The 24,633-nt window shown below is 33.3% G+C and overlaps 1 protein-coding gene across 4 annotated transcripts in view; it reads right to left on the bottom strand.

The window, feature by feature from the left end:
• Positions 1–24,633, bottom strand: part of CADM2 (cell adhesion molecule 2) — a 1,080,612-nt gene that overhangs the window by 609,862 nt on the left and 446,117 nt on the right. The window lies entirely within an intron of this gene.

Here is a 24,633-nt window from a genome sequence, read left to right as displayed (position 1 = left end):
ATCATAGGAGCTAAACTTGTTATGTGCAATGTTCTAAGCTACCCAAATGCATTAAATAATTTAATTCTCCAAACAGCCTTATGATGGGGATATGCTATTTTCCTTCACAGATGAGGAAACCGAGTAGGACATGGCAAAATAAGGACCGCATGTCAAAGTGGGAAATCTAACCAAGGCTTCTAAACACAAAAACCCATTGAACTACAACTTTCAGGTTACTACTGAGACCATTTTTCAGCAACGTGGTCACATTACTTTCTCAATACACAAGATTTACTGGTTAGGATCTGGTTAATTGAAATGTGCAATGAGCATCTGACAAGAGGGGGTTTGCAACAGATGCTGAAAGACACTAGCCTTCAGTGTTAATGCTTTTGAAGCCTTTATTTTTCTATAATTATATGTAGTATCTTAGACTAACACTAATATAAAATTATTTTTGATGTCAGAATTTACTGTTGGGATCTTTCTGAAGTAATTTTATCACAGAAGGTACTGATGAATAATGTTACTGTTTCGTATCTTTTGAGTCCAGATGTCAAAATGATTTATAAAAAACTATCCTGGACTAATCTTTGCCCCAGAATAATTTATTTTGCTGAAGTCAGCATAGAATGATGCCCAACACAAATTTTACAAAGGGCCATCACTGAATACATTAAGCAAGTGTTTAAAAGCTGTGTCAATCGAAGTCGATTTTTTAATAACATTTGCAGGTAACTTAGGCTACTTTTTCAGGATGTCTCTCAAGAAATACAGTTTAATGGAATGGCCGTGGTCTGGGTGTAGACTTAGAAATGTGGATTTGTCAGAGTACTACAGGTGTTCTGGCCCCAGGGGAGCTAGTCACTAGAGGTAAAATCACATGAGGCTAATTCATAAGCTTAAATGCCAATGTTCCAAATTATATTGGAGGGATATTCTGGGGCCTGACAACTGGGACAAGCCGTCTGCAAGGGCATACCCTCATGGGTAGTTGGGCTCTCTAAAGAGACGAAATTATAGATTAGATGTTTCTCCTGAGAGCACAGAATTAGAACAAAGGGAATTGACTGGTCTTAGGGGATCATTTTATCAGACAGTGGTAACCTGATTAATTGCCCTTCCTGCCTGTTCTGCTGATGTTTCTATCTGAATAACTAGGTCAAGGTACTGTGGAATCAGAGCACTTTCCTTCAAATTATTTCCACAGAAACAGTGGAAACTCCAGACCCCTGGGTAGTAATCATCCTCCTCTACACTATAGTGTCTAGCTTTGCTATTTATTTACTAGATTAATTTAACCTGAGTCCAATAGTTCAGGACAAGATTTTGACATTGATTAGAAATAGAGGACAGGAAAACAGCCAATGGAAGTTTAATGCTTTCTTTCAAAGTAGAGAATTGACTGTATAAAATTTGTGATTTAGGAAGATCCATCGACACTATTAAATAGAATGAGTTAGAGTAGGTCAGTATTGAAAAATGAAAGATTTTTGCAAATCCAGCCAGCTCAAAGACGTTAAGAACTTGAACATGGGTTGTTGCGGCAATTAGGGATGGAGGCGAGGAACAGGTGCAAGCAAGATTTGGGGAACAGAAAGTTATAACTCTTTTCTTCTGAGTTCAACATGACTGAGTACTCAGAGCCATAGACTTACTGTACCCAACTTTTTTTGTAAATGAACTACAGTATCAATAAAGAATTCAGTAAAAATATTGATAAAAGCACATGTTAGAAGTAGGAAAGGAAATGCAAAGAGAATGATTTCAATTATTTAAAGGTATTCTTGAACACCTTTCCCCTTAATATGATCTCTGCTTTACTTTGCTAAACTTGCTGACTTGTGTCTGACATCTCATAGAGATTATCCGACAAAGTGTAATATTACAGGTTGTTGAGTTGCCTGGGGGAGGGAGCAAGCCTTTTCAAGTGCTAACCTGTTGTGCCTCAAGTATGGACCGCTCAAGACAAAACAGGAGCAAATGCTTCTCTAATAAAACTTGAAAATGAATGGCCACAGGGAGTATATGGGAATTCTCTGTACTTTCCGCTCAATTTTTCTGTGATTCTAAAACTTCTGTAAAAAGGAAATTTTATTAGTTAATACATAAAACAAAATAAATTGAAAGTGAAATCACAGGCAAAAAGAAATTAATCATTCTCTCTTCCGTTCCCAGATCTTTCTTTTTCTCAGTCACCGAAGACATAGCTCGTCATGTTCACTGCGGCTAGGAAAAGTATGTTTCTTCTTCTCTAAAGGAGTGCTTTAGTTCTTTGTGTCTCCAGAAACTACAGACAGTGTTGTGCTCCCTCCATCCCAGCAATCTGAGCTCCTCTCCCTTTCCTACTAATTCCGTTTTGTGAGGACAGTTCCTTATGGGTAGTCACCTTTTTCTTGAACACAGCATATATCATGAAAGTAAACAAAGTACACCAAGAACTTTAAAGCACCTGCATCATAGATATTTTCCTTATCTACCTTTCAAGAGAACGGGGATGGTTTTGGGCTAGGGATATACATGTGAAAATAAGAGCAAATCGAAATGCTGTAGTTAAATTAATTTAACCTAACCCAACATCCTCTGTACTGTTACTGAAATGCTTTTTTGATGAATAAGATTATAATGATAAAATAAAATACAAAATCTCACGATGGAAATTTAAGGGCATCTATACAAAGCCATGGATTAGAGGGTGTGTCCTCGTCCTTTCAAACCTTCTTCAAAAACTGAAGATTTTCTTACTTTCAAAAACTTCAGTTACATTATAGAATGCAAGCTGCTTAAAAATAGCTTTTGGAGGTCTTTTAATTATAGATCAATAAGTGTGTCTGAGTGCAAAATCAATTATTAATTTATGTAAGCTGAAAAATTGGTATATTTTAAAAAGTTAAGTTTTATCTTCAGAGTGGTTCTTGCTTTTTGGTAACAAACTAAGGGGATAATGTAATCTTTCTGAACCTTTATTATTTCACTCTTTTAAAAGTGACATCTACTTAGAGAGAACCCAAGTTAGTTGGAAAACCCTAGACTTTGAAAAATGTAAAGTTTGGTATGAACATTAAGTGAGAAAATACAAATGCTAATTTCTGAGGTAGTAATTCTATAAGCTGGTTTTCTATAGTTTAAAATGTCGATACATGATAAGAAGAATTGAAGTAGAAGAAATGAAAATATTCTCCACAGTATCCAATGTTTTCTCACACGAAGTCTAAAAATGACTTTTCTTTTGGTTAAGTAAATTTCTTTAAACTATGTTAATCTTTTTTTCTCTGGCAGATATAAAATGGAAATAAAGAGATTAAACAATGCAGTAACAAAGAACCATGTTTGGTGGACATGAAAACAAGCATCAAAGAAGGAAAAAAAATACAAGCGCATCTTAATTCACACTAAGCATAAATGGCATCAACAATCAAAAATGCATGCAGAGTTCAAACAGACTTGCTTTTTAATCTTTCTTCAAAAGGCATAGTAGTGAATGACAATCAAATATGAATAAACTGAAAATGAATCAGCAATAAAACATGTGATACACAATTAACCATTTGCAATGTTAACATTCTACAAGAAAGAAAATCATAAATTAAAATGATGCTGTCTTATTCAAAGTAACTGTTTTAAATATAGTTTATTCCGGCATCTGGTCGGGGTTACACTAATTCAATATAGATAGGAATCTGGGGGTTTTTGTTTGTGTTTGTTTGCTTTTAAGTGTCCTTCCTCAACACCATTTCTCAGTTGCTATTTCATACTAGGGGGGCATATCTCTACTCTCTCCTTGCTGCCAGGGCCCACCTCCCTTGATAAGAGCTAAAATGCAATAAACTCCAATTTCTAGTCTCTCTTGCTGATAGAGCATGGTCCTCACCCTATACCTGAGGAAGGCATGCTGAGTGCTTCAGGGGAAGTTTGCTCCCTGTCAAAAGGAAAGAGAGATGTAAGGGATGGATTTCATTTCTTTATTGATTTTGGACAATGTCATGAGAGAACAAGATGCATGACAGCTTCTACAGCCATCTTGCTCCAGAGAGAAGAAGATATGGAGGATCTCAGAAAATAGGGGCCACGGAACCAGCCAGCAATACTATTGTTTAAGTGGATTTTACTTGGGTATTCTTGTACCAGAAAATGCCTGAATACCCTTTACTTTAAAGAAATTCCACCCTGCATCTCTTCTAAATTATTTGGTCTACAGGAACATTATACCTTATATAATCATGTCCAATTTTCTATCAGTTAAATGATACAATTTCCTTTAAATTGTTTGGAACAATTGCAAAGGGAAAAAAATGTTCCATTTGAATACTGACAGTGATTCACCACAAAAGCAATATAAGATCGCAATGCAGTATAATTCACCTTTCCGAGACTGCCTTCCTTTTGGTGCTATTTTCTCTTTATTGTGGTTTTCAAAAGTATTTTTGTTTCTTTGCTTTATTCCACAAATGAAGTTTATTCCTGTTTTTTTTTTTTTCCAGGATTCCAATTATTAAAAAAAGAGAAATAAAGGATGTTAGTGTTCTCTGGTTAAAGAAGAAAAGGGTAGATTCATAGAGCTTGCTCTCCACTTGGCTTCCAAACCCTTCTTCTTTTCAATAGCTTCTACACTACAATAGGAAGCATGCTTTCAAAACCACTCCTCTGGTCCTAAATAAAAGTCAAAAAGGAATGTGAGGAAAATACAATTTGATCTTTTACCTACATTCTGGAAAAAGATGGCAAGATGAAAGTCAAATATGACCTTTCCTAATTATCTACTTTCTGACTCAGGTAGTACATAGATAATCACAAGGGATCAATATATATCTGTTGAAGGAATGAATAAAACTTTTAGATTACTGTGTTGCAAATAGAGCCCAGGCTTATTGTTGTTTTTGTACCAGGACTTTCCATTATGCAAAGATGTTCTTCCATAGGCAGAGGGCATATATAAAATAAAATAACAAATGCATATGTTTGAAGCCCTTTATGTGCAAGGCATTGAGCTCAGCTTTCCCAGGGTACAATGAATATAAAATATCCAGTCTTTGCCAAAGAAGAACATTGTTTAGTAATATTTAGTAATAGAGACAGGATATATGTGGCCACAAGATACAGAGCAGAAAATCACTGTCACAAGAAAAGTATGAAGCATTTTAGAAGTTCAGAAGAAGGTGTTAGGATCATGTAAGGAGGATTGTAAATGGAAAGACCATTGAGATTGACCCTGAAGAAAGGATTGAATTTCAGAAGGAGAAATGTGAAAAAAGGAGGTTTGGATAGAAAAGATGATAAAGTGTTTCAGAGCAAAATGGTAGCCCACTTTTCCTTAACCATAGAAAACATAAAGAAAGTCAGGGAATATAAATTGGAAAAAAATACTTAGGCATTGTATTTTGAGAATCTTTAAATGCCAGAAAGAATCTTACGTCTGGACCTTCCCAAAGATATGCCCCAAGCAATTCAAATATCCAGTTTATATGAAGAATTTGAAACATTTATCGGTAAAATAAAAATAAGTTAAAAAGGCATCTTTTAGTTTTATCATAATCTATAATACAGTGATGCTCATTAATAAAATTAAACTCTAAACTTGCATTAGATGTCAATTTATAATATTTATAACTGAGTTCTCAACTATCCTATTTATCTTGAAAATAAGATAATGGTTGATATTTTCATGTCTATTTTAAATTGTCTGTATAAAAACATGATCACCTGATATTCATTTTTATATAGGCTAAGACCTAATGTTAAAGTAGAGAAGGTGGGATAAAGTGAGACACACTACTAATATTTTAATTATTTCTTTTCATATTAACATGTAAGTGTTAAAATGTGAGACTAATAGGGGCGCCTGGGTGGCTCAATGGGTTGAGCCTCTGCCTTCAGCTCAGGTCACGATCAGGGTCCTGGGATAGAGCCCTGCATCGGGCTCCTTGCTCAGCGGGGAGCCTGCTTCTCTCTCTGCCTCTGCCTGCCTCTCTGCCTGCTTGTGATCTCTCTCTCTCTCTCTGTCAAATAAATAAATAAAACCTTTAAAAAAAATGTGAGACTAATAATAGATCTTTTGTTTTAAAGAATCTGATAAAAGATTTGAGGATGATTAGAAATAATGTCAAAAACAAGCCTGACTTTTGACAATGCATCTTAATTGGTATCTGTCTAGAAATAATAATTGTTCAAAATTTAAACAAAAAAATTGGTCCAATTTGCCCCTACACTACGGCATCAGCTGTTTTTAAAGTGAAAACATCTATGTCATTAAACAGCCTGTTAACTTGAGTCCTGTTTATTATATGAACATTTTTTTAAGATTTTACTTATTTATTTGCCAGAGAGAGAGATCACAAGTAGGCAGAGAGGCAGTCAGTGGGGCGGGGGTCGGGGTAGGGGGGTGGCAGCCTTCCCGGCTGAGCAGAGAGCCCAATGCAGGGCTTAATCCCAGGACCCTGAGATCATAACCTGAGCCCAAGGCAGAGGCTTAACCCACTGAGCTACACAGGTGCCCCAAGTCCTGTTTATTATAAAAAGGAAGATCTAAAAACAATGTGATCCTGTGAGGAAAAACTCAGTTTTTTTTTTTTTTTTTAATTGAAAGATCTAGAATCCAATTTCTTGAATCCAAATTCTTATACTACTTTGTGTACATTAACTTTTTTCTTTGCATAAAGTTGACTTTTAGAATTGACTATTTCTGGGTTTCATAGACAGTGTAACTGTAAAATTAATATTAGAAATCAAAGTAAAATTTATTTATATTTGAGTAATTGGTAAAACATCTTATCAATAAAGCTTCAAGAGAGTTAGATAATACTTTAAACTTTTTAAAATATATTCTGTGTAAAAATAACAAAATTTTAAAAAATCCAAAACCGTAAGCAACTTTTGCTATTAACCATAGCAGAAACTTAGGTTATATTCATTATTATTAGGTTAATATATTTAAAATTTTATATCAGTTTCCTCCTTTATTTTATATACATATATGCATGCTCTGGAAAATTTCAAAAATTTCAGCTGTTGTTCCCAATAAGTACTCTAAACTACAGAAATATTAAAACACAAGAAGTAGAGTGAAAACCTAGAGCAATTTTAAGCACAAAACTGTGCATCTTGGAAGTCCAAGAAAAGGAAAACACGATGAAAAACAGTATGTCCACCCATCTAAAGATGGATATACTATTTACTAGGAGGCAATATTATAATGCCTTCTTAGCATTACCACTCCAAAATAATTCATTGTGTGAATATTCTTTTTTTTTTTTTAAAGATTTTATTTTTATTTATTTGACAGAGAGAGATCACAGGTAGATAGAGAGGCAGGCAGAGAGAGAGAGGGAAGCAGACTCCCTGCTGAGCAGAGAGCCTGATGCGGGACTCGATCCCAGGATCCCGAGATCATGACCTGAGCCGAAGGCAGCGGCTTAACCCACTGAGCCACCCAGGTGCCCCCATTGTGTGAATATTCTTATAAGGAAAATGGAATGATATTTTGTGCAGTATCTTAAGTAGGTATACAGAAGATCCATGAATAGTTTTATGGCCATCTCTACTCACATATGAAACCTAATAGCCAAGTGTTACATAATACTGTCTATATTATTGTGTGGTCTAGAAATCTAACTTTATAGTGACTCAAGTACGGTTAGGTTCAGAGCTTAGACAATGTCTAGGAATGGCTGCCAAATAGACTATCAATCTCGAATATCAATGGTCTCAACCAGGCTTCAAGCTGTCTAGATAATGGATGGTTCAAAATGGTGTCTGCTGATACCCAACAATGCTGACTTTTTGTTATAAAAATACTTATAATCAGAAAGTCTGCCAATATCAGCAGAGATGTACTTCAGAGGCAGTTACAGACTGATCCAAAATTCTCCCTTGAAAGCAGCTTCTGATCTCACTAAGAGTCAAAATTAGTTAGGTATGGACCCAGAGTTCTGCACCATCAAGCACGGAAAGGTCATTTGATGTCATTTTATTATTTTTGTCTGTGATGACCATTATTTTTCATTTAATGTATTTTTAGATCATATTGGTTTTGCTTGGGTTAGTTTGGGTATTCTATCTATTCTATTTTTGCTATCATGAGGCAGAATATCCTTAGAGATTGACCAGTATATCTTTTAAACACCCAGGCGCACGCGCGCACACACACACACACACACACACACACTATTTTATTCCTGTGTGAAATCCAGTCATGTAATTGTTTGAGGCTTATGGGCTTTGTATTTCTGCTGGCTGCTGTCCAGCGCTTAAAAGAAAACTCAATCATTAATAGAATTCCCCTTCTGCTGAGAAGACCCTTTGTGAAGCTTCCAGTTGCATCTACGGGATCTGTGATATTAATAAGAGTTACAATGGACGTACTAAAAAAGAGCATCCATATGCCACAGACAGTAAGAATTGTGTTAAATTAATTTCTGTTGGAAGTCTTTCTTTGCATATCTTTAACCATGCTATCAAGTCCATCCAGGCCTTAGGCTTATGTACTTTAAACTGAGACATTTTTCTACTTATCAACTTACAAGTTCTTTACTGCGAAAACTGTGACAGCACTTTCTTTGAAGACATCAGTAGGGTGGATGTAACAGAATATTGTTTGATCACAATATAAAACCTGTTTTTGTCACTTAATTACTCATGCTATGAAAGATGAAGGTAATAAATGTGACAAAATAATAATTAGTGCAATTAGCGACATGTACTGAGTTACTTAGCAATATTTCCCTAAATACCCTTTACTTTTGAATTCAAAGGGAATTTTAAATCTTTTCCATTTTTATATTTTGTTGTGGCTTTAATTTTTAAACTTGGTCTTTTTTCAGCTAAACTAACTTAATGAGGTAGATTAGCCTCAAAGAGAAACTACTTTTGGGGAAGCATATATTGGAATTTCATTAACTCATTTAGGCTATTATTTGACTACAGCTTTGCTGACCACAGCAGAGTGTATATGCACAGTGAATGGTTTCAATTCTTTGTCTGGATCACGCAGTCTGCATTGATTTACACTGACCAATGTAACCATCAAAAGTGATGGCAGCTTTCAGTCAATAAAACATCTTATGGGGATGGAAACTATATCGTGCAATTGTTTTTCAATGCACATATCATAATTTGTGATTAGAAGTTTATATGCATTAATATTTGCTTTATGACTAATTTCCCTTGCTGAACTGAAAATTGGATAAATGCAAGGACAATGGTTATTGTATGCAATGTTTTACCATTTCAGCTTGGTTCCTAGAGGGTGCTTGAGAAATATTTGTTGAATTAATGGGTATGTATTATTGGTGAGCTTTTTTATGTTTAAATTAAATGGAGACATATGTTTTGTGGGCAGTGTTTTGACTGCCGTTTGAACATAGTGGGTAATTTGACTTTTGCGTTTTGATACCAATGGACATTTTGATTCTATATCTAGTTTCTATATCAAACATTTAGTTCCTTTTAAAAATACTCCTTTGCCTCTTCAAACCTAGGAGTACTAATAGTTTCCTACTTTTGCTAGTCCATTGACCATTAATTAACTCCTTTATTTCTTCACACTCTCACTGTGTCATCTGTTTTCTTAGAGGGACTCTGAAAGCTAAAAGGGCTAATTATTTCTCCTGTATTTTTAGAAGTTAAGACTGTATGCATAGCTTTAATTTGGATGATTATTTCCATTTAATTCTTTTTTTCTTGTTTTTTTTTTAATGTTTGCTATTGCTACATGTGACAATTTTTTATCAAATGAAATATTCCAATCTTCCATTTAATTTTTATGATTGTTTTTCATGCGGTGAATTTTGTACATGTAGTGAACATTACAGTGAAATGGATAAGAGACTAATAACCAAATTTTCAGAGCACTCAATCTAAGCAAAAATGGAGGCTATACCCCTTTCATATATCCCAGAGTTGTTCTATCACTTGAAATCAGTTTACTGTATTTTAAATCCAAGGATTCATACACCTCCTATCCTCTCCTATAACTTTTAAGGTTATAATTAAACAACTTTTTTTTTGGTTAGTCAAGACAAAAAAATTAATACATTCTACATTGTTTTGAATAACATATAATCATTTTTCATACCATCTTAATATGTAAAACTGAGATGTTACATGTTATTTTTCATGAAAATTTTGGGTTTAGGGTGCCTGGGTGGCTCAGTGGGTTAAAGCCTCTGCCTTCAGCTCAGGTCATAATTTCAGGGTCCTGGGATCAAGCCCCACATCGGGCTCTCTGCTCAGCGGTGAGCCTGCTTCTTCCTCTCTCCCTCTCTGCCTGCCTTTCTGCCTACTTGTGATCTCTCTTTATCAAATAAATCAACAAAATCTTAAAAAAAATTGAGGGTTAAAATATTCTGGAGCTTATTATTTCAGATGAAAATCTAAGAAATTGACCATAAAAGTGATAAATATGGTAATGACAGAGAATATTAACATGTACAGTAAGAAAAATACATGTTTATTACAACTATATAAAATATATGAATTAAAGGTGATCCATTATCAAGTAGAATATAACTTGTAGAATCATATTAATTTAAGATGTACTTTTAATACACTAAAGGGAAATAGACCAAAAAGTAATATAAATATATAAAATTCATATAGAAGAAGGTAGAAGGGGAGTGAAATTATTTTTTAAAGAAATACTCTCTTAATTTATTATATGTGTTTTTTTAAGATTTTATTTATTTGGGAGAGAGATAAAGGGAGAGAGAGAAAGAGCATAAGTGGGGGGAAAGATAGAGGAAGAAACAGACTTTCTGGTAAGCATGGAACCTGATGCGGGGCTCAATCCCAGGATGACTAGACCATGACCTAAGCCAAAATCAGATGCTTAACCGACTGAGCCACCCAGGTGCCCCTTATTATATGTATTTATTTTATCACCTATTATTAGTCAAGAGCACACAACAAAAATTTAAAGAATTGTTTATTTCTTTAAACATAACCTACCTGTATATACTAATAAAATTATTTTATTTTAAGGAAATAAAGGTGATCTGTGTGGGATTTTTTTTTAATATTGACATTTTTGTAATCTGGGAAACACCAGGACACTTCCAAATTTAAAGATATCTCGACTGAGGTTTAGTTTCTTTTAATCAAAATTTAAGAATATTTGTGTGTGTGGTGTCTGTGTTGGTAAGTCTGCATGTATGTGTATGTAGGTATAGTAGTGTGAGTCTTCCTTTTCATAAAATTATAGTAGGGGCCATACTGTCATTGTCTTTAGGCAATTTTCTTGGTAAACATTTTATTATATTCCCCAAATGGTCACTATTTTAAAAAAGGGAGAGAGAAATAGAACACTGTGAAGTAAATTACATCTGCTGCAACAAGTCAGCTTCAAAATTGGAACTGCCCCTACATTTCATGTGAGGATTATCTCTTGGGATGAACTAGGGGAAAATTTTTAGGGAGTCTAAAAGAACGAAAAGTTTTAAAGAGCTTTTTCAAGGAAGAAAGACTAATTGCTCCATACCACCTTTTGTCTTTGTTTTTGTTGTTTTGTTTTGTTTGTTGTTTTTTAATTTCCATAAACAACGACGGTATGTGTTAAATGCATTGGAAAACCTGCAGGAAATTAATAGGGAGCTTAAAACGAAACCAAACAAAGCAGAAGAACAAACAAAAAGAACCAAAAGGAGCATGTGATCTTATAGACAGAGTACATCAGAAATTTTCCTTCAATGCAAATTGTTCCTTTTCTAGTCTGTCTTTAATACCCACTGTTGTTATTGTTGTAGAAGTGTTGTTTTTGGCTTTGTTTTTTGTTTTTAATATCATCTCAAAGAGTAGAAGACAAAAGGGCAAAGGCACTGGGCAGGATAGCGGAAGTGTTTGGTATGGATTCTCTTTCTGTCACTCACCCAGCATATGAAACCATGAGCAGAGGTTAAACAACTCAAGTTTTGGATTTCTAATCTATAAAATGGGCTTTAAAAATATATATATATATCAAAACAAAACATAAAACCTTTCCTTAACAATAGTGGTATTGTTCTAAGAATCAAATAAAATAATGCTCTAAGAGCTTTGTTTTCAAACTGCCACGTGCTGGTAAAGTAATGTATTTGAGCAATAGAACCACGTGAGAAAGCAGTGCAGAATATAAATGATATTTCAAGTTAGAATGTGAGGAAGCATTTCTGTCTAATTTAAAGCCAAAGTCATATAGACTTGCCAGAGAGTGAACTAGTGAAGCATTTAGCTTAGAAATTGAGTGCTTTGGACTGCACATAAGTACTTTAAAACTCTTTTAAATAAATGCTTCCATATCATCCATTTCACAGGATGGATCCCTGGTGAAATGACACTTCACATTAATAGCTAAATTATTGACCGCTGTTAATGTGTTCCTAAATACAAAATAGATTTAAAGATTTTTAGAATAACATTGTTGGATAGTAATTTAAATAAAATGTCATTTTAAAGACATCAGCCTTATGCACAGAATAGCAAACATTGAACTGGTAACTCATTCATTTACTAACTAATATGTTATTGAGAGTGAACAGTGTAAAAGTCGCTGTGCTAGGCACTCTGAGAGTTTCAAAGAGAAACGAGACAATGAGTTTCTAGACTAGAAAGGAGTATAAGATGTGTCTGCAGTCCCTATTTTGCAAGGGAGACAATGAGGTGTAGGAAAGATATACAACGAAATCTTGTGGGTTTTCAGGGACAGCCTGAAATCCTGAAAATCTTGAAAATCCTAGCCTTCCAGATAGGATTAACAGAGAATGTTTTCTGAAGCACTTGTAAAACATAAATATCTATAAATATTCATCAGACGCTCATTGAAATAGCTTTCTTTTCTTGAAATAAGTATGAGTAGGATCATAAATAACTTGAACATTACATAATTTCTTTTGTCCACTGGATTTTGTTAAATGGAGCCAACTTTGAAAAATTCTTAAAATATAGAAGCGCTCATTCTCTGAATGAGACTGAATGGTATTTTAATTATCCCACTTAAATGTCTATTTTGGGTTGAGTACCTTATGTTCAATGTAAATAAAATGTAAATGTAAATTAAAAGGCTGTAAAAAAAATTAAAAGGCTGTGATCTATTTTTCTCCAGATATGTAAAAAAAAAAAAAAAAGTATGAGTTTACCCTAAGCTTCATTGCGATTTTTTATTATTTACCTGTCTTTGTGCATCAAGATTTACAGCCAGAGAAAATATGTTGATGTTGAAGAGTCTAAAGTTGATTTAAAAAAAAAAAAGAAGAAAGAAAGAAAAGAAAAAGAAAAGAAACAAACAAAAAAATTAACCTCGACTTGCTGATTATATGTTATTTCATTGAATCTTCAAAACTATTCCAGTTAATTATGTTTAACCAAGAATTAAGAAGATTAGGAAACTTGCCCAAATAATACAGCTGGATTCAAATTAGTTGTGTGAATTAAGTTCATACTCATTCAACTTTCTTTTTTTTTTTTTTTTTTCAGGCACAAGTTTCAACTAATCATTTACTTTTACACATTATCTAAACAAAATGCTAGAACTATGAAATATATATATATATAACATTATAATTTTATTATATGAAGGTACTAGTAAATCTAGTCAGAAATTTTATTACTCTACTTCCATGAAATTGCAAGATTTTAGAGCACTGAAATAATAAGTTTCATGGAAAAACACTTTCAACTTCGGTCTAAATGAGTCATTTACCCTATTTTTGTGATTGCATTATTCTATTTATTATTTATTTAATCTGCATTTTCAGTATAAATTCTAAATTAGTTGTTGGCCGAAAAAATCCAAATCTATTGTTCAATAAGATTTTCTGTAACTTGAGATTGTAACTTTGTATGTGTATTTGTATGTATGTATGTATATTTATATGTAAGATTATAATAAATAATATCAAGTAAACTAATTTTCCTCTGGGTTCCAGCAAGTAGATTTGGTGACATCTTTATTTTCATTTACTATGGAAATGTATTTGTGAGACAGACAAATTAGGTTATGATTACATGACATTAAAAAAAAATATATTCTGGGTGCTTTTACCAGTCCCCTACATGATGCAGCCCCCATAGAACAAGGTTAGCCTTCGGTTTATAGGTTTTTCTTCACTGATTTGATGCTTTGGTTTCATTGGAACAGAAAGGTTAATCCTTTAGATATTCCCATAGGAAGCAGGCAAGGAGCTCATTTATTTTGATAGAACAACTTTTCAGACTTGTGCTGTTTACCGATTTCCTGACCTTACTCTGATATCCCAGATCCTTTACCTCCCATCCATAAGCAAGTATTCATTTGAAAACTAATCCACTGGAACCAATTTGTACTGAAAGCAAGGCAGCCTGGTACACTAGAGAGATCTTTGGACTGGGACAAAAAAGTCTAGTGTCAACTCCACTTTCAATTAGCTGAGAAACCATGGGCATGTACTTTTATCCATTTTCCTTCTTTTTTCCATTGTCCATTTTTTCCACATACTTTCCATTTCCATTTCCTTCTTTTCTCCATTGTCTTTCCAAAATGAGACATCTGGATTAGTTAACCAGATCTAAAATTTCCTTAGCCCTATTAATTCTAAATATGATTTCTAAATAATTTCTAAATATTATTTATAAAAATTTATTCTAAATAAAGAATACTTATTCTTATAAACATATAAGAATTTTAAGGACTGATCGTCTATTTTCTACATTTTTATTAATATAAATATAATTTTTAAATCAATATTTTTATATAACTTCTAATAGGAAATAAAGAGCTGATTATAGTAGTCCTTTATGTGCCAAGAGGGAATTACATTCAGAAAAAAATAAAATATATTCCACATTTAATGAAAGATTTTATATCTGAAAAAGACTTTATAGTCAGGTTTTGAAGTCATGCTTTCAAATATTCTCCAACTTTATGACGGAAAACTATTTAACACTCAGGGAAAACTCATTTAAATTAATTATTCCCAAATTTGTAGGAATATTAGTGATGCCTCTCCTGGTATTGATAATTCATATAAGTGCATTTGACATAATAAAAGGGACACTAAACCTCCACGAACTATTTCACTAGGATAATCTAGCTATCTATAAAGAAATCATTGGCCCTTATGAGCCAATGTTATCTTTCATGAAATACTTGTAATGCTTTAAGTAAAAGACCTTTATTTTTAAAAAGACCTTTATGTAATAGCCCTAAGGAAAAACTATAAAATAAAATGTTGAAGACTGGTTTATCTCTTTTTGTACAAAAGTCCAAGAGAAGCAACATACAATGGTAGAATAATGCGATTACAATTTTTTATTTTGTTTAAATTCAATTAACTTACACATAGTGTACTAATAGTTTCAGAGGTAGAGTTTAGTGACCCATCAGTTGTGTGTCATGCCCAGTGCTCATTACATCCAATGCCTTCCTTAATGCTCATCACCCAGTTGCCCCATCCCCCACCCGCCTCCCATCCAGCAACACTCAGTTTGTTCCCTATAGTTAAGAGCCTCTTATGGTTTGTCTCCTTCTCTGATTTCATCTTATTTTGTTTTTCCCTCCCTTCCCCCATGATCCTCTGTTATTCATGAGTTAGAGAGGACTTGAGCAATTAGCCCAGTCTCCTTGCTTTCTGAATGAGATAACTGAGGCCCATGCATTATAAGAGACAATGGGACTGGTGACAAGGTCGGAAGCAATATGTGGTATTACATCTACACACACACACATATACACACACACACACAAACACACACAAACTCTGCACATACTGACTACTTAAAGGGAACATCACAAGTTTGGCTATGTTATACACAGTGACACACTGTCATGTACAACTGAATTTTTCAATTTTTTTTTTAAGATTTTATTTATTTCTTTGACAGAGAGAGAAAGATCACAAGTAGGCAGAGAGGCAGGCAGAGAGAGGGGGAAGCAGGGTCTCTGCTGAGCAGGGAGCCCTATGCAGGGCTTGATCCCAGGACCCAGAGATCATGACGTGAGTCGAAGGCAGAGGCTTAAACCACTAAGCAACCCAGGCACTCCACAATTTTTAATATATGTTTAGAACCACAAAGACATCTACCCAAGTTAATAGCATACACTACAATTTAAATAGCTTCATAAAGAGTCAAAAGGACACAAATTTATGTGAAAATGGACTTAGACACATTTGCTAAGATTATGTAGAGTTAAGCCAACTTTTGTTTTGTGTTTTGTTTTCTTTTCTTTTATATAATGCCCAGCACATAGAAAGGCTCAGGATTTCAAGTAAATTTTGCTTTGCAATAACGGAAGGCAGATAAGAACCATTGCATTGTAAAGTACAATGGTCAATGTATAATTAATAATCACACTTTATCCTTGAGCAGAATTCCATAGATATGGTAGAAAAAGGATACATTTATCCCATATCCATAGATACAAACAAATATTTAAAAGCCTTGGGACCCCTGAATCAGAAATACTTTTGATTCAGCACAACAGCCTGTGATGTACTGCTGAATGTCATTTGCTTAGTCACAGCGCTGGGGCATGAAGGTAATAAAAATTCCGTGAACATGTTTGCAAAATATAAATGCTTAAGCAATTCTTTGTAGCCACAACTTGTGGTGTAGATGGAATGCAATCTCGAATAAACAAGATGAATGAAGTGAAGGGTAACCACTGCTTTATCATTCTTCATGTAGACTACAGAATCTATTGCCTGTATGTCTAAGGGGCAAACCTTTACGATTCTGAACAAAGAAACCATATTTTAAAACCACATTAAGAACAAATTAAATATTAATCTTAGCAGAATGGATATGTTGAATGGAATCTAAAATCAAATAATTTGTCATGGAACTAACATTACAGTAAGGCTATCTCAAAATACAATGCCCAAAATATAAATGCAACAGCTGATTGTCTAAAATGTTTTCTTACATGTCATATTCTATTTGTCCACATGCAATTTCCCCAAGAGTTACTAGGACAATGTAGATTTCTGTTTTATGGCACCTGTCCCCAGGATTTGACACTTTTTCTTGAATCATAGAGCTTCTCCTATGGGGCCAATACGGCAATTTAAAAAACCAATTCATCCCATGGCACAGTTTCGAGTTTTATTACTGTATGTGTTATAACTATGAAATTGACAAAACATATATTAAGCTTAAGTCATTTAAATATTTAGCTTCCAGAAGTGATATATAAACATATTACTAAAGAGGCACTGAAAATCTTTCATAAAATATTCTAATAATCTTTTTATCCTTATCTTCAAATGCTAATTCTTTTTCAAACAAGGAAAGCTGAAAAGCAGAGCAAATGTTTAACTTTCTGTCAGAGTCGGTGGTTAAATGATGGTACAGGAAAGATATGCTGAGATCAGATGAACTCACCATTCAGAGAGGTCTTACTGACCATGGTCTTATTAGGACATAAGTAATACCATGAAAGAACAATTATAGGGTACTTTTATGTCTCTTTATGGACCTTGTTGAATACATAACTCATCTGTAAAGCTTAATTAAATTAATGTCCTAGACTTTGATTACACATTTATTTTGTAATCATTGCGTAACAAAGTTCATCATCCCATTCATTCACTAATTTACTCATTTTTTAATGTTCTCTGTCTTTAAACACTCTGATAAACACAATAGAGGCACCAATGGAAAAAGAAACAGATATCTTTCCTCAATTAACTTATTGTCTACTAGATAAAATAAAAAGTACCAAATAGCCATACCCCAGGGGATAATGCTTTTGGGGTAAAAATAAATTGTGATGACAAACTACAGTGCACAGATCTCAACTGCAATCATTAAAATCAGAGAAACATTTGTGGAACTTTAGCATCTGGTTGGTACTTGTGGTGATGAATATATTTGCAATACAATCTCATATATTATAAGCACTTTGTAATATATTTATATAACTATAGTTTTATATGATTTCAAAAAAGAGATCTTTTTCATCTAGTAAGCTTTTGAAAGTACTCAATTCATGGTTCTCTTTTCCAAGAATACAACCTGTTCTCTCACTGAATTGTGGTCATACTTCAATCATAGCCCTTGTCAAAGTGCAATGTAATCATTTTTCATTTCAGTCCCTCCCACTATGAATTCCTTGAGATAGGAATTATTTTATGTTGTCTTCTTATTTCCAAAATGTAGGATGCACCTGATCTAAGTATTCAATAAATGCCTATTGATGGAACAAATAAATAGATAAATATTCTGAGTTCCTCAATGCAAGAAAAATATTTCTTATTGTATTTTAACAAATATTAACTGAATCTAATTCTCTTTGAGATTTACAAATGCGTATGCTGTGCCATTATATTTTACACAAGTTTTATCTACTTAAATCTCATTACAAACAACACATTAATATCTCATTTCATAGGGTATAAATTTCACATCCATGGCACAGAATCTAAAATTTCACAGTAGAATTTTCTCTATAGCTTTAAATACAAATTCACGAGTGTGTACTGCATATAGCATTTTTTATTACCAAGTTAAACAATATTTGAAGCAAAACTTAATGAGAAACAACCATAGGTCAATGAAAAATAACAAGCGCTAGATGCAGGTAGATCTAAACTTGAATTTTAACTTTGTAGCATTCCAGCTCAGCTTCCTAAGACAAGTTATTGAAATTCCCCATTTCAGTCAACTCATTAACAAAATGACAATACCAAAAACTACTTTTTTTTTTTTTTTAACCAGGGTTGTTATAGGGACTAGACAAAAAGTATATGTATTCATTTAATATGATCAATATACTATTGTTATTATAACAATAGTGGTGACATTGATGATAGAGATAGTAAAACTGATAGTAAACATTTAGCACTATTACGCTCCAAGCATTGTTCTAAATACCTACATCTATTAATTCAGATTCAACAGCAATATGACAAGAATGTCTCCCTTTCCAGACTAAAACTCCCTACTGGACAGAGACAGTGCCTATATTTTCTTCTCTAATGTTTTATATTAATTAATCAATTTAACAAATATAAGGAACTGTTCTAGTTGTGGTCCTCCAGCAGGATTTGGACTGCCAAAAAGCCCAACACTCTCTGGGCTTATTTTACAAAATTGTGAGACAGAGAATGAATATGCAAAACAAAAAAATTGCAAATTATACAGTATGTTTGATGACATACCATCAGTGAAAAATCGAGCAGGAAAGAAAGATATGAATTGTAAGAATGTAGATTGGGTACTGCAATGTTAAGTATTCTGTAGCTTTCATTTATAAGATATCATTTAAAAGAGTTGAGGAAGTGATCTATATGTCAGAGAATTGCATTCTAGAGAGGACAGTGAGTGTGAAAACCTTGAGACAGGAGTGTCTGTGTGCATAAGGGCATGTATATGATTGTGTGTATGTGTGCTATGGTGTGATGTGGTGTGGTGTGGTGTGGCGTGGTGTGGCGGTGTGTGTGTGTGTGTGTGTGTGTGTGTGTGTGTGTGTGTGTGTGTGTTTAAGGAAAAGGCAGGAGGCCAGTGTAGCTGGATGGAAGATACCAAGTTTGAAGAGAAGCAGGGGATGAGTTTGGTTACATAATAGATCCAAAATGTCTCTGCATGTGTATTTTTTCAGTTAACTTATGGTCCTTTAGCTTTTCTCTGTGTATGGCCTCTTCTTTCTTTTTCTCACTTCTTCATCTATTATTCCTCTCAATCATTCCTATCAATTCTACAATCAATTCTACACTGTTTAAAGTTTTATACCTTCTTCTTGTAGGTCTTCATGTATTTATCTCACTCCCACTGTCAGGAGCTCTTGCTTTATTCCAGTTAATCTGCTGGATTTCATTCATGTGTAATTTTCTTGTTGCCACCATTGTGTCTCTCTGTATTGAAGATAGTTGCCTTGTAGAAATAGTTTTATATGTGTGTGTTGTTTGTTTCTGGTGCTTAGGCAGTATTGCCATATTTGAAGGATTTTTGCGCCAAGATTATAAATCCAGAATTTTAATAAAGAGAGAATAAAAATCGACTTTGTATTTATCTTTGTGAGCAGTGTTAGCCAAGATAAGGAGGAGAAAAATGATATTTGGCAGCTTATATTCATATATAAGTCTGCCTAACATAAAAATCAACCAAAGAATGTGAATCATTTATGGGTATTAATATTATTGAATATCAGCAACAATCTGGAAATAAATGAAATTATACATGATATGTTTATCTGTGTTGATAATATTGAAAATAATATTAATTATAAGTGAGTATACAATTTTGAGCTGTTATGTGAAAAATGTATCGATCCATGAATCTTAATGATCATGTTAAGTGGCATTATTAATTAGGATCATTTATAATGTTATTAATTTTGTTAGCAATATAATATTAAAATTGTTACTGTTTAGTTACTATGAAAATTATTAGAGTTATTTTAAAGATAGGGAGATCAAAATTGAAGGAAGAAAACACCGAAGGAAAACAAAATATATGAAGTATTTGACTACATGTGAAAATTATGGTTTTGTGCTTACGTATATTAAAAGAGAATATCTAATGTTTAAAAAATACTATCAGGAAGCAAATTAATAAAAAGTGATTAAAATTATTATACAATATCATTGTATAAAGTCATACAGCTTCTCTTCCTCTCCCTAAGGGAATCAAAGTGCCGGTGTTATCATCATGTATGTTAGGAAATAAATTTCAGAGATTGTGAGACCATCACTAAAGGTGACCACACTGAAACCTAAAGTTGCATAATTTTTCAGTGGCTCAGCAAGACTAGGACTCTAACTTGGCAATGTATGAAGCTGAATTTTCATACAGGTTTTTAGAGTCAGTATGTGTTTGTAAAGTATGTAAGTAAAGAATACAATTTTAAGATTTAGAAAAGTCTCTAAGAAGGCCCAGATCAACTTACTAATTTTACAAGCAGAAGCTTAAAACCTGGAGAAACTAAAGATCAAATGTTCTGGAGGAAAATAGAAGGCTAAAGAATGAAGTGACGCATGTTTCATCTCTGGGTTCTTACAACCTCGAGTAGCAAACATCTTTCCTAATTATAACGAGAATGGAATGGCACCTTCTTTAGACACAAGCGTATCAATTGATATAATACCATAAAACACAGACACAAGTTATGCATCTCTGCCATCTTTCCTACTTTTGTCACTGATGAATTTAAGAGAGTGCTCCTGAAAAAGTCACAGAAATACATTAACTCTAAGGTACTCTGGCTCATAATTGCAATGTACTAGCCTTACCATTTAATTTAAATATATATTGCATGTAAGCAATTCTCCTAATGGAATTGCATTAGGTTGAATTTCTCCAAAAGTAATGTAATAAAATTAAATAATTACTTTGATTTATAAGAATGTTTTGTATTAAAAAAACACCACGTTTTTTACGTTATATAGTAAGAAGATGACTTTGAGTCTGACCTTAAATATTTTAACCTACTTTATGTTCCTGAGAACTGAATATTTTTGTTAAAAAAATTCCTAGAATGCAAATTCTATTACTATGTTGCCTTTTCAATACATATTCTTTATTTGTCTTAGTAGATTGTCCATGAAAATTTCAGGGACAGTTAAGTGGCCCAAAATGTATGGCATATTGGAGGATAAAGTTGTTGATTGAACCAATTGACTATACTCACATTGGCTGGAGATAGTAAATTATTAAATATGCTGATTTTATGCTAAATCACTGAATAGTTTTAAAATTTTGAACAAAAAACCAGAAGAATTTGTTTACAACTTGTAGAGAAAGTGATAAATTAATTTACATTCAACCAGAATTTCACAGAACTAAAATCAACTCATTAGTAAGACATGTGTGAACTTTTCTCCTACCCTCCCCAAAATATAGTTCTCAAAACTCATTTCAAATTCCTTCTACAAATTTATTATCTATTGAACTTTGTTTTTGTGAACAGCAGGTGTTAAAATGCAACCATACTAATTGAGAAATAAAATGACATATCTATCAATCTGTTCTTTATGACTATTTTTGTATACATGGCCCATATAAGAATTAAAATAAAAATTTCTCAGAATACGATATATAACCCTTAACTATTATTCTTTTGTCCTAGAAGTAGAACAGGATTGGGATCTTAAACTGCTTATTAAAGAGGATCATTAAACATAATTTTAACTAGGCTGATTGCCAAAGGGTGTACCCAATACTTGTTTTTTACTTATATTTATAGTAAAGTGTTAAATGTGGTCTCTTTAAAACACCAGGAGTTGGAAACCAAACAGTCCTGATGTGCAGAAAATCGTTTGTACTCAAAGGTGCTCACTGTGGCATTATATATTCTATAAAAATGAAACTGAAAACCAACTGAATGTTCCAAAATAAGAAGATGGTTAATTTTTGTTAAAACTCACAGTATAAAATAAATTTTGGTAATCAAAATTATATTTTGGGGCGCCTGGGTGGCTCAGTGGGTTAAGCCGCTGCCTTCGGCTCAGGTCATGATCTCAGGGTCCTGGTATCGAGTCCCGCGTCGGGCTCTCTGCTCAGCAGGGAGCCTGCTTCCTCCTCTCTCTCTCTCTCTGCCTGCCTCTCTGCCTACTTGTGATTTCTGTCAAATAAATAAATAAAATCTTTAAAAAAAAAAATTATATTTTTGACAAAATTTTCATAGTTAGAAATATGCTCAAAAACTAATACATCCAAAAAAAAAAAGCAAAAGAATTCATATTTATTTGCCTTGATTTCAATTACATTATTATTATTATTATTATTGTTATTATTATCTATTATTGAGAAAGTACTGAAAGAAAAACATGCCAAGACATAGTGAAACATTAACATATAGTTTTGAGTACAATGATTCTAGGGTATCAATGACAACTTATAATATTTTGCACAATGAGGTAATTAGTAAGTTTTCTTTCTTTTGGTATATTTTTTTAATGACAATGTTTTCTCTTTATATTAAAAATAATAAAAATTTTATTATCACATGAAAAGCTAATGAATGTGTGATTAATAACAAAAATGTGATTTATACAAATATATTCAGAGTTAAGAAATTTCACTATAGGCTGTTTCTAATACGGTTTCATGAAAGAGAAGTGACTAGAAGGGTCTGATGGACAAAAAATGTGAATGTTCTGATATATGATGGTGTGAATATTATTTAGGTAATAGGGATGTACATTTCCAATAAAAATATTTATTCAAGTAGAAACATGGTGGATATCTAGAAAGTCTACATTTATTTTCAAATTCCTTCACATTTAACTTATTTTACTATCAACATTATAAAAATATCTACCCTTTGAAACAACTATTTTTGAGAGAAATAATGTACTTTTTAAAGCGAGGTTTACTTGCATTAGTAAATGTGTAATCACCTGATAAATACCCATGTGCCAAAATGTATTTACTCTTTGGAACACTGGTAGAATGCTGATACCTGATACAGGTGTGACCCATATATTTTATTGGAAATATGCTCAAAGGAAAAAGAAAAAAAAAAGTTAACTTACTCTTCTAAAACCTATTGGAAACTAACCTTAGAGAATATGTATCAAGTAGGTGAAAGTCTCTCAACTCCTCCAAGAAAGAAAAGAAGAATCAAAATCCTTATTGGGGGCACCTGGGTGATTCAGTCAGGTGAGTTTCTGATTCTTGGTTTCCAATAGGGTCATGCTCTTAGGATCCTGAGACAGAGACCTGCCTTGGGTGGGGTCCAAAGTAGGAAGAGGTAGGGTGTCCACTTGAAATTCTCTCTCTCCCTCTATCTGTACCCTGGCTCCCTCTCCTGTGCTCTCTCTCTCTCTCCAAAAACAAAAACAAAAACAAAAACAAAACAAAACAAAAACAAATAAACAAATAAATAAATAAAATCTTAAAAGAAAGGAAGAAAACAAAATCCTTAATCATAGCTGCAACAAATCACATGACTTATTTAGTTTACTAAATAAATTCTTCGATTTGATTCTTGTCTTTTAGATTTTTTTCCCCCAACTAATTACTGTTTTCCATAGTTATTCCCACTTCATCAAGGTTCAGAATGTGAACTAAACTGGCAAAATAAAGTGTGGTGCTTACTTAATATCAGGCCCAGCCTGATCAAGTCATGAAACTACCAAACCTTTCTCTCCATATGTATCTAATTCAATCACACATTATCTTCTCATTAACTTAAATTAAAGTGAGCTGCCTCATCCCACTTTGTTTTATTACTGGATTGAAAGAACACAGCCCACAAAATGTCAAATGTTCAATGGCTTAAAATATAAGAGCCCTGAATATTCCTCCTATGATTTAGTGGCATCGGTTGTGTACCAAACACAGTGCAAAGTAATTTTCACAATTACCCTCTGAGGAGAGTAGAAGGGATACTTTTATGACTGATAAGGAACACAGAAAAAAGTTCAAACTTGTCCAAGGTCACCATGCTACAAAGTTAAGGAGCTGTTCCCGAAAGCTGAGTGTGCCTGATTTTGAAGTCCAGCGTTTTCAGCTCTCAGCTATGGCAAACAATATAAAAATTACAGGCAAGGATGGCACATGGATAAGAATATTGAAAAAGTGGTATGAATAGCATGGACTATGGTAAGAATTAGGCTGAGTTTTCATCTATTACTTGAATAACTCCTTGAGAACAGGGCCTGGAAAATAAAATGATAAATCCAGACTTGTGCCTAATCCCTCAATGTAAATTATTGACTAGATAGAAATAGTCATTATATTCTAGTATATTGTGTTATCTCCACT

Source organism: Mustela nivalis (genome assembly GCF_964662115.1).
Source record: "Mustela nivalis genome assembly, chromosome: 1".
NCBI classification, from domain to species: domain Eukaryota; kingdom Metazoa; phylum Chordata; class Mammalia; order Carnivora; family Mustelidae; genus Mustela; species Mustela nivalis.
This window is presented reverse-complemented; position numbering and strand designations above follow the sequence as displayed.